The following is a 9497-nucleotide window of genomic DNA, read 5'->3' as shown; positions in this document are numbered from 1 at the left end:
ATGGGTTTTTGGGGGGGTAGCAGGAGGAGAGAAGCTGCAGAGAGGCGTGTAAGACTGCAACTCTGCTTCCTGGTCCCAACTCTGGATAGTCATATTTTGAGGGGTTTAATAAATTTGTCCATATTTCTAGAAATGAGAGCTGCTCCATCCAAAGTGGGATGGATGCCGTCTCTCCTAACAAGACCAGGTTTCCTCCAGAAGGTTTGCCAATTATCTATGAAGCCCACATCGTTTCTGGGACACCACTCAGACAGCCAGCAATTTAAGGAGAACATGCGGCTAAATATGTCACTCCTGGTCTGATTGGGGAGGGGACCAGAGAAAACTACAGAGTCCGACATTGTTTTGGCAAAGTTGCACACCGATTCAATATTGATTTTAGTGACCTCCGATTGGCGTAACCGGGTGTCATTACTGCCGACGTGAATTATGATTTTACTGAATTTACGTTTACCCTTAGCCAGCAGTTTTAAATTTCCTTCAATGTCGCCTGCTCTGGCCCCTGGAAGACAATTGACTATGGTTGCCGGTGTCTCTAGCTTCACATGTCTGAGAACAGAATCACCAATTACCAGAGTTTGACCCCCAGCGGGTGTGTCGCAGAGTGGGGAAAAACGGTTAGACACATGAACGGGTTGGTGGTGTACCTGGGGCTTCTGTTTAGGACTATGCTTCCTCCTCACCGTCACCCAGCCGCCCTCTTTCCCCAGCTGCTTGGGATCTGCCGGGGAACAGCTAGCGGGGCCTACGCTATCTTCGGCTGCACCAGCTACAGGGGCCTGGCTAGCTAAGGGTGAATGAAGGGTGCGATGCCGAGTCTCCAATTCAGTAATCCTGGCCTCCAGAGCTGCAAATATGCTACATTTGTTACAGATATCATTACTGCTAAAGGAGGCCGAGGAGTAACTAAACATCTGACACAATGAGCAAGAAAGTGCAGGAGGAACAGGTGAAGTAGCCATGGTGCTAACGAGTCGGCTACGAGCTAAGCTAAGCTAGCAAAACAGTACAGAGACAGTGAGTGAAAACTTTGGCTATAAATTAGGTAGTGAGTACACAGAAAGTGTGCTTCGGATGAAGCACGTGAAGATTATACTCTGAAAAAAGAATGTATTTAAAAGTTGTTAATTAAACTGCTAAGCAAATAAGCTACTCAGAAACACCACTGTGTTTGAGCAGGAACAGGAAGTGATACTCTACTACAGAGCGAGCGAACACCAAGTGACAGGGTAGGTAGCAGTAGGTTGTTTTCCTGACACCATGTCAGGGCTCTCACCTCTGCTCTGTAAGCAGACTCGTCTCCATCTGAAATACAACGAATGATGGTAGTGTCACCTGCCCATCCAAAACCTTTATTTTGGTTTCCTTTTGAGGGTTTTTAACCAGTCAAAGGTGGACTTACTGATGTGTTTCAGATCATTGTCCTTTTGTATAACCCAAGTACCCAACTTCATGAGTTCATGTTCAGTTCATGTCCACTTCAGGACATGAACTGATTGCCGGCCATTCTCCTTCAGGATTTTCTGGTAGAGAGCAGAAGTCATGGTTCCATCAATTACAGCAAGGTGTCATGAAGCAAAGCAGTTCCAGACCATCACATAACACCACCATGTGTGACTGTTGCTATATGTTCTTTTTATGAAATGTTGTGTTAGTTTGATAAAAGATGTAACGGGATTCAAAGCTTCCAAAATGTTCATCTTTTGTCTTGTCAGTCAACAGAATATTTTCCCAAAAGTCTTCAGGATCATTAAGATGTTTTTTGGCACATATGAGAGGAGCCCTTGTGTTCTTTTTGGTCAATGGTAGTTTTTTCCTTGGACCTCTCCCATGGATGCCATTTTTGCCCAGACTTTTTCTTATTGTTGAATAATGAACTCTGATCTTAACTGAGACAAGTGAGGTCTGCAGTTCTTTAGATGCTGTTCTGGCTGTTCTCTTGTGACCTCCTTGATGAGTCGGCAGTGCGCTCTTAGAGTAATTTTGGTAGGCAGGCTGCTCCTGGGAAGGTTCAGCACTGTTTTAAGTCTTCTCCATTTGTGGATAATGACTCTCTGCAGTGCCAAAGCGATGGAAATGTCTTTGTAACCCTTCCCAGATGGATAGATGTCAATGACTTTGTTTCTCATATTGTTTTTGTAGATTGTGAAGCTCTTTGGCTTTTTGAGATCTTTTAGCCTTCTTCACTTTGTCAGACAGGTTCTCTTTAAGTGATTTCTTCATTCAGCAGGTCTGTAATAATCAGGTATGGGTGTGGCCAGTGAAACTGAACTCAGCTTTACAAAAACTGTTAATTGATGATTTAACAAGAGGGGGCAGTTACTATTTCACACTGGACCGGGTAGGTATGGATAGCTTATTTCCCTTAGTAAATTTTGTATTTACTCATATTATCTTTGTGTAATATGAAAACGTGTTTGATGATCTGAAACATGTGAGTGTGATAAATATGCAAAAAAATAAAATAAAAAAAACTAAGAAATTAGGAAGGGGGCAAATACTTTTTCACACCACTGCATGTGTTTTATGATCCAGGTGGGAGAGGGCAATATGCTGAGCTAATGCTATTGCATCATCTGTGGATCTTTCTGGCCTGTAGGTAAACTGAAACTGGTCGAGCAGGCATTGAAGATGTGATGTGAACTTTGACTATATGCTCAAAGCACTTCATAACAATGGGCGTAAGTGCTCTTGGGTGACAGTCACTGAGTCAGCTCACATTAGGTTTCTTCAGGACGGTGGTCCTCTTGAAGCATGAGGGGACTATAAACAAGAGAAAAGTCATCACTTTACCCAGCTGACTTATCTAATTATAGGCTAATCTCAAACCTTACTTTTACATTCTTTAAAGAGTACCAGAATGCTGAATCTGTTCATCTGGACATACTATTTTTAGTGATTTTTAGAAATGTTTCATCCCCAACTGGTGAATTCTTCAGTCTCAGCCTACTGCAGGTTTCCCCAACCTTATAAACAGTACATTTACATAATGACAGAAACTAGCATCAACAATGGGCTGTGAGGTCAGTTCCATGATCATTAGTATCCAATTTGTCATGACCATTGATCAGTGGCCATGAGAACTGATGAGGCCAGGGTGTATGTTTAAGAACAATTGTTTGGATGATCAATTTGGTCACCTATAACATCTCAACATTTCTGTCTTCTGTCCACAACCCATTTATATGCAGCTCCAAACACCACATCCAGAACCCTTTGGATTTTGTTGAGAAGGTGAGAGATCATATATGGCAGGCATCTTTGCACAGACTGGATCTAGGGTCCTGCCTGGTGTGGTAAACACCAGCCTCTACTGGTCTTGCACTTGGAGCCCTGATTAGTGCTTCATCCTACAAGGGTTTGTCCTTCCATGATGCTTCCTGCTCCACCTCCTCCTCCTGAGGTTTCAGCTGCTTGAACTATTTACTAAGCACCTAATCACTTGTGTTTATCTTCCTGATGCACTGATGATTAGGGATGGGTATCGTTTAGGTTTTATCCGATACCAGTACCAAACCGGTACTTTTGAAACGGTGCCGGTGCTTAAACGGTGCTTGAACCGGTGCTTAAAGAATGGAGAACACACACTTTGTCCAAAAACCTTTCATGTTTAGCTGTTTTTTTGTAAAAAGATAAGAATGTTAGCCGTTTCTGCAGCTATAGGGGATTTATGGCATTACTCTTGGCTGGAAGCAGTGCTTAAACAATGGAAAAAAACACAAACTTTATCCAAAAACCTCTCATGTTTAGCTGTTTCCCTCTTTTTCTTTGGTCATTTTAGCCTTTGGCCAGGGTGAAGGGAGTATCTGCCATCAAACAAGAAGACAGCCGCATGTAAATATGACGGTGTTTGCTAGTTCACCTTACGTGCATTAATTTAATAACGTGGTTAGCGTACTCAACGTAAATTACACACGAACAACAACAAGGCAACGAGTGTTGCCCAGCCATGACAGATGGTGTCATAAAGCAGCTGATTTCATGCAGGATAGGACCCAAACGCAAACTCACTAGGGTGAAATGTGAACTTAAAATACAGCTTTATTACTGAGCACAAAAAAGTCATACAAAACCGAAACTGGGAAAAATAACATGAACTATAATGGGAGCCCTAAATACATGAGGAAGGACACAGGGACACGCACATAGTAAGGAGGGAGGAAGCAACACAGGACTGAGGGAGACACTGACCTAAATACACAGAAGGATATAAAGGAAGTGAGAACACACAAGGAACACAGTAACACGAATAACCATAACGAGACAGGGGGAGCAAAACTGAACAGAATGAACATGGAAACACAGGACCTTCACAATAAAATAGGAAAACTGCTCTTGACGAAGGCGGTCGCACTTTTCTCCTCTCCTCTATTATAATATATAATAATACATATAATATATATAATATAAAGGATTCCTAGAGCAAAATATGAAAAAAGAAATGCTTAAAAAATTAACCATTACACAGTCAAGAGTTAATAAAGCATAACTACAGTATATATTAAGTGCTAGATTAAGTAGTTTAGTCATCTCAGTATCACTGAAAGTGGAGTTTTAAATTTAACAGAGTTTTAAGGATTTATCTATGGTCATGTTTTGAAACACTATTTTTAATAAAAACTACAACAATGGGTACCTTCCAACTGTCAGCCAGTCAGAATACAGAACTTTGTTATGTAACACACAATCTTTTTTAAAAAAAAACCGTAATTATAAGGACCTTCTGCCTGCCAGCCAATCAGAACACAGAATTGTTTTATGTAACACACACTATCTGACAAAAACCGTAATTATAGGGACCTTCCGGCTGTTAGCCAATCAGAAGCCTTAAAAAATACACGTTGTGTGAATATTCATGACCAGGTGCAGTACCCAAACCGGTCTACAGGGGAGCTGTGTTGATACACAGATTATACACAAAAGTTGGGTAATTGTGAATAGTAAGGACTTTTTTTCGATTTCGCTGAAATTTTGAATTTAGGCTTTTGACACCTATTTAAGCACCCTCACATCGAGTTTTCATTCCATGAATTGTGAGGACATCGGCCCTGTCCTCATAATTCCAAATGTCCGGACAGTGTGGCGTGTATTCTTGTGAAATGTCCTCATAAACCACCTTTGCGCACACACACACAAACACACACACACACACACAAACACACACACACAAACACACACACACACACACACACACACACACACACACACACACACACACACACAAACACACACACACACACACACACACACACACACGCACACACACACACACTCCATTTTTATCTGTATCTAGCATTTCCGAGCAGCATGTCTTCATTATCTGTGTGTCTGCAAACACTCTGGTTTCAGTGGTTTCAGATCCATTTCTCTCTCACGTTGGTACAAATTAGTAAACACTTTTTATATTTCACTGTTTTTACACAAGTAAGCAGCACGTCTTTATCAAGATCAATAAGCTGCTCGCAAACAAGAGTTTTAGTCAAAGGTAATGTAGTAATAATTAAACATTTTAGTATTATTTGTTGACTACATGTTCTGAGTGTTACATTTTGCCAACTTGTCTATTGGCGATAAAAAGTTAAAGTTAGACTGAAAGCGGGTTCAAGTGTCCAGTGTTCTTCATGTCATGATGTTGCAGTGCACTCACACAGAGGCTGTGGATGCTCCAACAGCACAACTGTGGTTTGTCACTGATATGTGAGACTTGAGTTTGTGCAGCTGAAAGCAGATGAAGAGGTAATAAAACAAATAAATAAGAATAAAACAAATTTATATTTTTATATCTATATATATGTGTGTGTGTATATATATAAATTAGTTTGTGTGCTGCAGCAGGCCCTGTACTGATGAGGTCCGCATGGTTCCCTCATTTAGATCCAGGCAGACTTTGAGGTCATAAGTCATGATGTGAGCTGTTAACTTTTGGATTAGCTTGTGTGTTATTGCACTGAACATCTCAAGAACTTCAATGTTCTTTTATTTATTTTCAGTGTTGGGGAGTAACAGAATACATGTACCGAAGTTACGTATTAAAATAGAAAATATGAGTAACTGTATTCCGTTACAGTTACCATTTAAAATGGTGGTATTCAGATTACAGTTACTTTTTTGAAATAAAGGGATTACACGGCCGTCTTTTCCTGTTTCATATGTTCGGCTATGCCCTCTCTGTTTTTGGTAATTCCATGCCGACAGAAACCCCAAAAAAACACGCATTAAGAGGCTCCAATTGTTAGGATGCCTTTTTGAGTTTATTATATTATTTATAATTTCTAGTCTTTGGGTTTTCGTTAGAGTCATGTCTTATGGTTTGTCTCTGTGTAATCCTTAGTTGCTGTCTCCCCTGTCTGCTATATCCCCGTGTCCAGTCAGTGTCTGTGTCTGCCCTGGTCCCACGTCTCTGTTCCCTCTGTTGTAGTGCCTGCATGTGAGTCTGTGTCTTTTGTTCAGTCTGTGTTATGTGTTTCCTGTTTTACTTTGAAGGTCTCTGTCTTATCTCAGTGTGTTCAGTTTACGCTTCCTTGTCTCGTCAGTTCTGATTTGCCCCAGCTGTGTTTCCCTCCTGTTGTCCATTCCCTGATTGCTCCCTCTATGTATTTGAGCCCTGTTTTTCAGTTTGTCATTGTCGCGATCTACCGTTTATCTCGCTGTGTGTTCTGTCAGTCTGTTTGTGTAAGCTTATTTTTGGATACTCAGTTTTGTTGCTTTTTTGAGTTTAACATTAAAGCTGTTTTGAGTTTAAGTTTTGCCTCCGAGTGTCTGCACCTTGGGTCCTATTCCTGTCTGCACACAGCCGTTCCATGACAGAAGATCGCGACCATAACATGGACCCAGCAGACTCCGTGTGGTATCGGCGACCCGCAGTTTCTGCCTTCCTCAAGGAGAGCGTGAGGCAGGAGGCTAAGCATGCCCGGGAGCTCGAGTCACCTTTCTATGGTTCACGTTTGGCTTGGGGAGGGCCCCGCAGCCTCCAAACTGCCATGGCTACGGCCGAGCCGGCGCCTATGCCTCGGGCGATCAGATTGAGCACGTGCTCATTCTCTCCAGTCGCTACACCTCCGCCTCCACCCCTGGATTACCAGTCCGACAAGAGGGTTAAGCGGCGGAGGAAGAAGGATTACGTGACGCCGGACGTTAGACTCCACTGCAGTCCTTTGCTCTGTTTTTGGGTCTGCCATGTTCTGAGCTTCACAAACTCTCTGCTTCCTCATCGCAGCCTGGTCTTTTGGAGGATTCGCAGCCCAGTTTGCCACCTCCCACTTTCCGGAGAAAGCGGCACTCACGCGGTCGCCACTCTGTCTCTGCTGAGCCACTCCCCGTGGTGAGGTATAATGACTGTTTTCATTCTGCTCCCTCTGAGCTGGAAAAAGACAATCATGTGCACACTGTAAATTCTGAGACTGTGAAAACTGTTAAGACTGTTAGACGTGGTGGTAGGAAGCTAAAAAACATAGAGGAGTCTGTGTTTGCTGAGCCTGCTCCTTCACACCGTTGTGTTCCTGCTCCCAGCGCTGGCCCAGCATTCCCCTGCACCTGTTTCAGTGCTTCAGGTGAGGGAGGCTGAGGTCCAGCTGGTCCCTGCTCCGGTGTCCAGGCCGGCTGAGCCTGTCGCTGCACCCATGCCAGCTCCTCGGGTGGGGACGGCAGCTGCCCAGCCATTGACGGTGCCTGTCCCAGCTCCCAGTGTGAGGATGACCGGGAACCAGTTAGCTCCGGCACCTGTACCTTCTCCTCGGGTGGGAGTGGCTGGTGTCCGGCAGGTACCTGCACCTGTTTCTGACCTCGCTGGAGGCTCAGGTGAGCCCGTCCAGCAGTTTTCTTCAGGTTCTGGAGGCTCAGGGGAACTAGCTCAGCTTACTGCTAATCCACCACCTTACCCACCATTACTACCATCTTTACAACAGTCGATACATATTAAACTTCTCTCCGTAGCTCAGACTTTAGCTCACCTATCAGCTCAGTCACCTGCTCAGTTCTCACCTCAGTCATTTACTCCACCGCCTGTTCCTGCTGGAGGGTCCGAGGGGCCCGTCCAGCCTTCGCCTGCCTCCGCTGGAGGGTCCGAGGGGCCCGTCCAGCCTTCGTCTGCCTCCGCTGGAGGGTCCGAGGGGCCCGTCCAGCCTTCGTCTGCCTCCGCTGGAGGGTCCGAGGGGCCCGTCCTGCCTTCGTCTGCCTCCGCTGGAGGGTCCGAGGGGCCCGTCCAGCCTTCGTCTGCCTCCGCTGGAGAGTCCGAGGGGCCCGTCCAGCCACCACCTGCGGCTCCCACGCCGTCGCCTGCAGCGCCACCACCTGCGGCTCCTACTCCGTCGCCTGCAGCGCCACCACCTGTGGCTCCCACGCCGTCGCCTGCAGCGCCACCACCTGCGGCTCCCACGCCGTCGCCTGCAGCGCCACCCTCGTCTGGTCCAGTCTCCGAGTCTTCGCCCTCGTCTGGTCCAGCCTCCGAGTCTTCGCCCTCGTCTGGTTCAGCTTCAGCTGCAGCCTCTGCGTCGCCTGGTCCGGCCTCCGTGTCTTCGCCTACGGCGTTGCCTGGTTCTGCCTCGCTCCGTCTAGCTTCCTCTGATCCTGAGGTCCCCATGCCGTCTGGTCCTGAACGTCCTACATGTCCTGCACGTCCTGTCTGGCCTGCTCGTCCTACACGGCCCGCTGCACTACGTCGCCGCCGGTGCCTCCCGCCCGGCCGGCCTCCTGACCTGCTCCGTCGCCGCGGGTGCCTCCCGCCTGCCCGGCCCCCTGAACTGTCCTCTTGGCTCTTGGGCCGCCTGCCTCCGGGCCGCCCCCCTGAACTGCCCGGGTTTGGACTGTTGTGCCGTCAGCCTCCGGGCCGGCCTCCTGAACCTTTTCGAGACTGTTGCCTGGGCCTCTGTGCCTTTCATGGGCTTTTTGTCTGTTTTCTTTTGGACTGTTGCTGGGCCGCAGTGCTGTTGTTTTGTTCTGTTTTGGGCTTTTGCTCCCTGTATTTTTTGTCTCTGGCTCAGTGTGTTTGTTTCATTTCCAGGTTCTTCCTTTTTGCTGCCATCCTCCTCTCCTACTTGCAGGTCCTCACAGTGCAGGCTTGCTGCTGCTAAAACAAAACAGAGCTCCCTGAAAGGCACAGCCAATCACATTGGCCATATTTGTCACATGAGGTAGAGAACGTCATTTAAATCTTTCTTCACCGCTGGTTGAATGAGACATTGACAGATTGTTTTTTTTCTTTCTATCGCGTTTGTTTATCTTTACTTGAAGAAATCAAATTATTGGTGGGGCCATGCCCCCTCTGTCCATGCCAAATCTACGCCCTTGGCCTAGTACGTGGTTCTGTTGTTGTAATGATGGTCATGTCATCCATGTAGGCCCTAATGGGAGGAAGATGAAGGCAGTTTTGCAATCTTGGCTCAATACACACACACACACACACACACACACACACACACACACACACACACACACACACACACACACACACACACACACACACACTCCATTTTTATCTGTATCTAGCATTTCCGAGCAGC

The sequence above is a fragment of the Neolamprologus brichardi genome, chromosome 14 (assembly GCF_056152115.1).
Source record: "Neolamprologus brichardi isolate AB-2024 chromosome 14, ASM5615211v1, whole genome shotgun sequence".
NCBI classification, from domain to species: Eukaryota; Metazoa; Chordata; class Actinopteri; order Cichliformes; family Cichlidae; genus Neolamprologus; species Neolamprologus brichardi.
Note: the sequence above shows the minus strand (reverse complement) of the source record.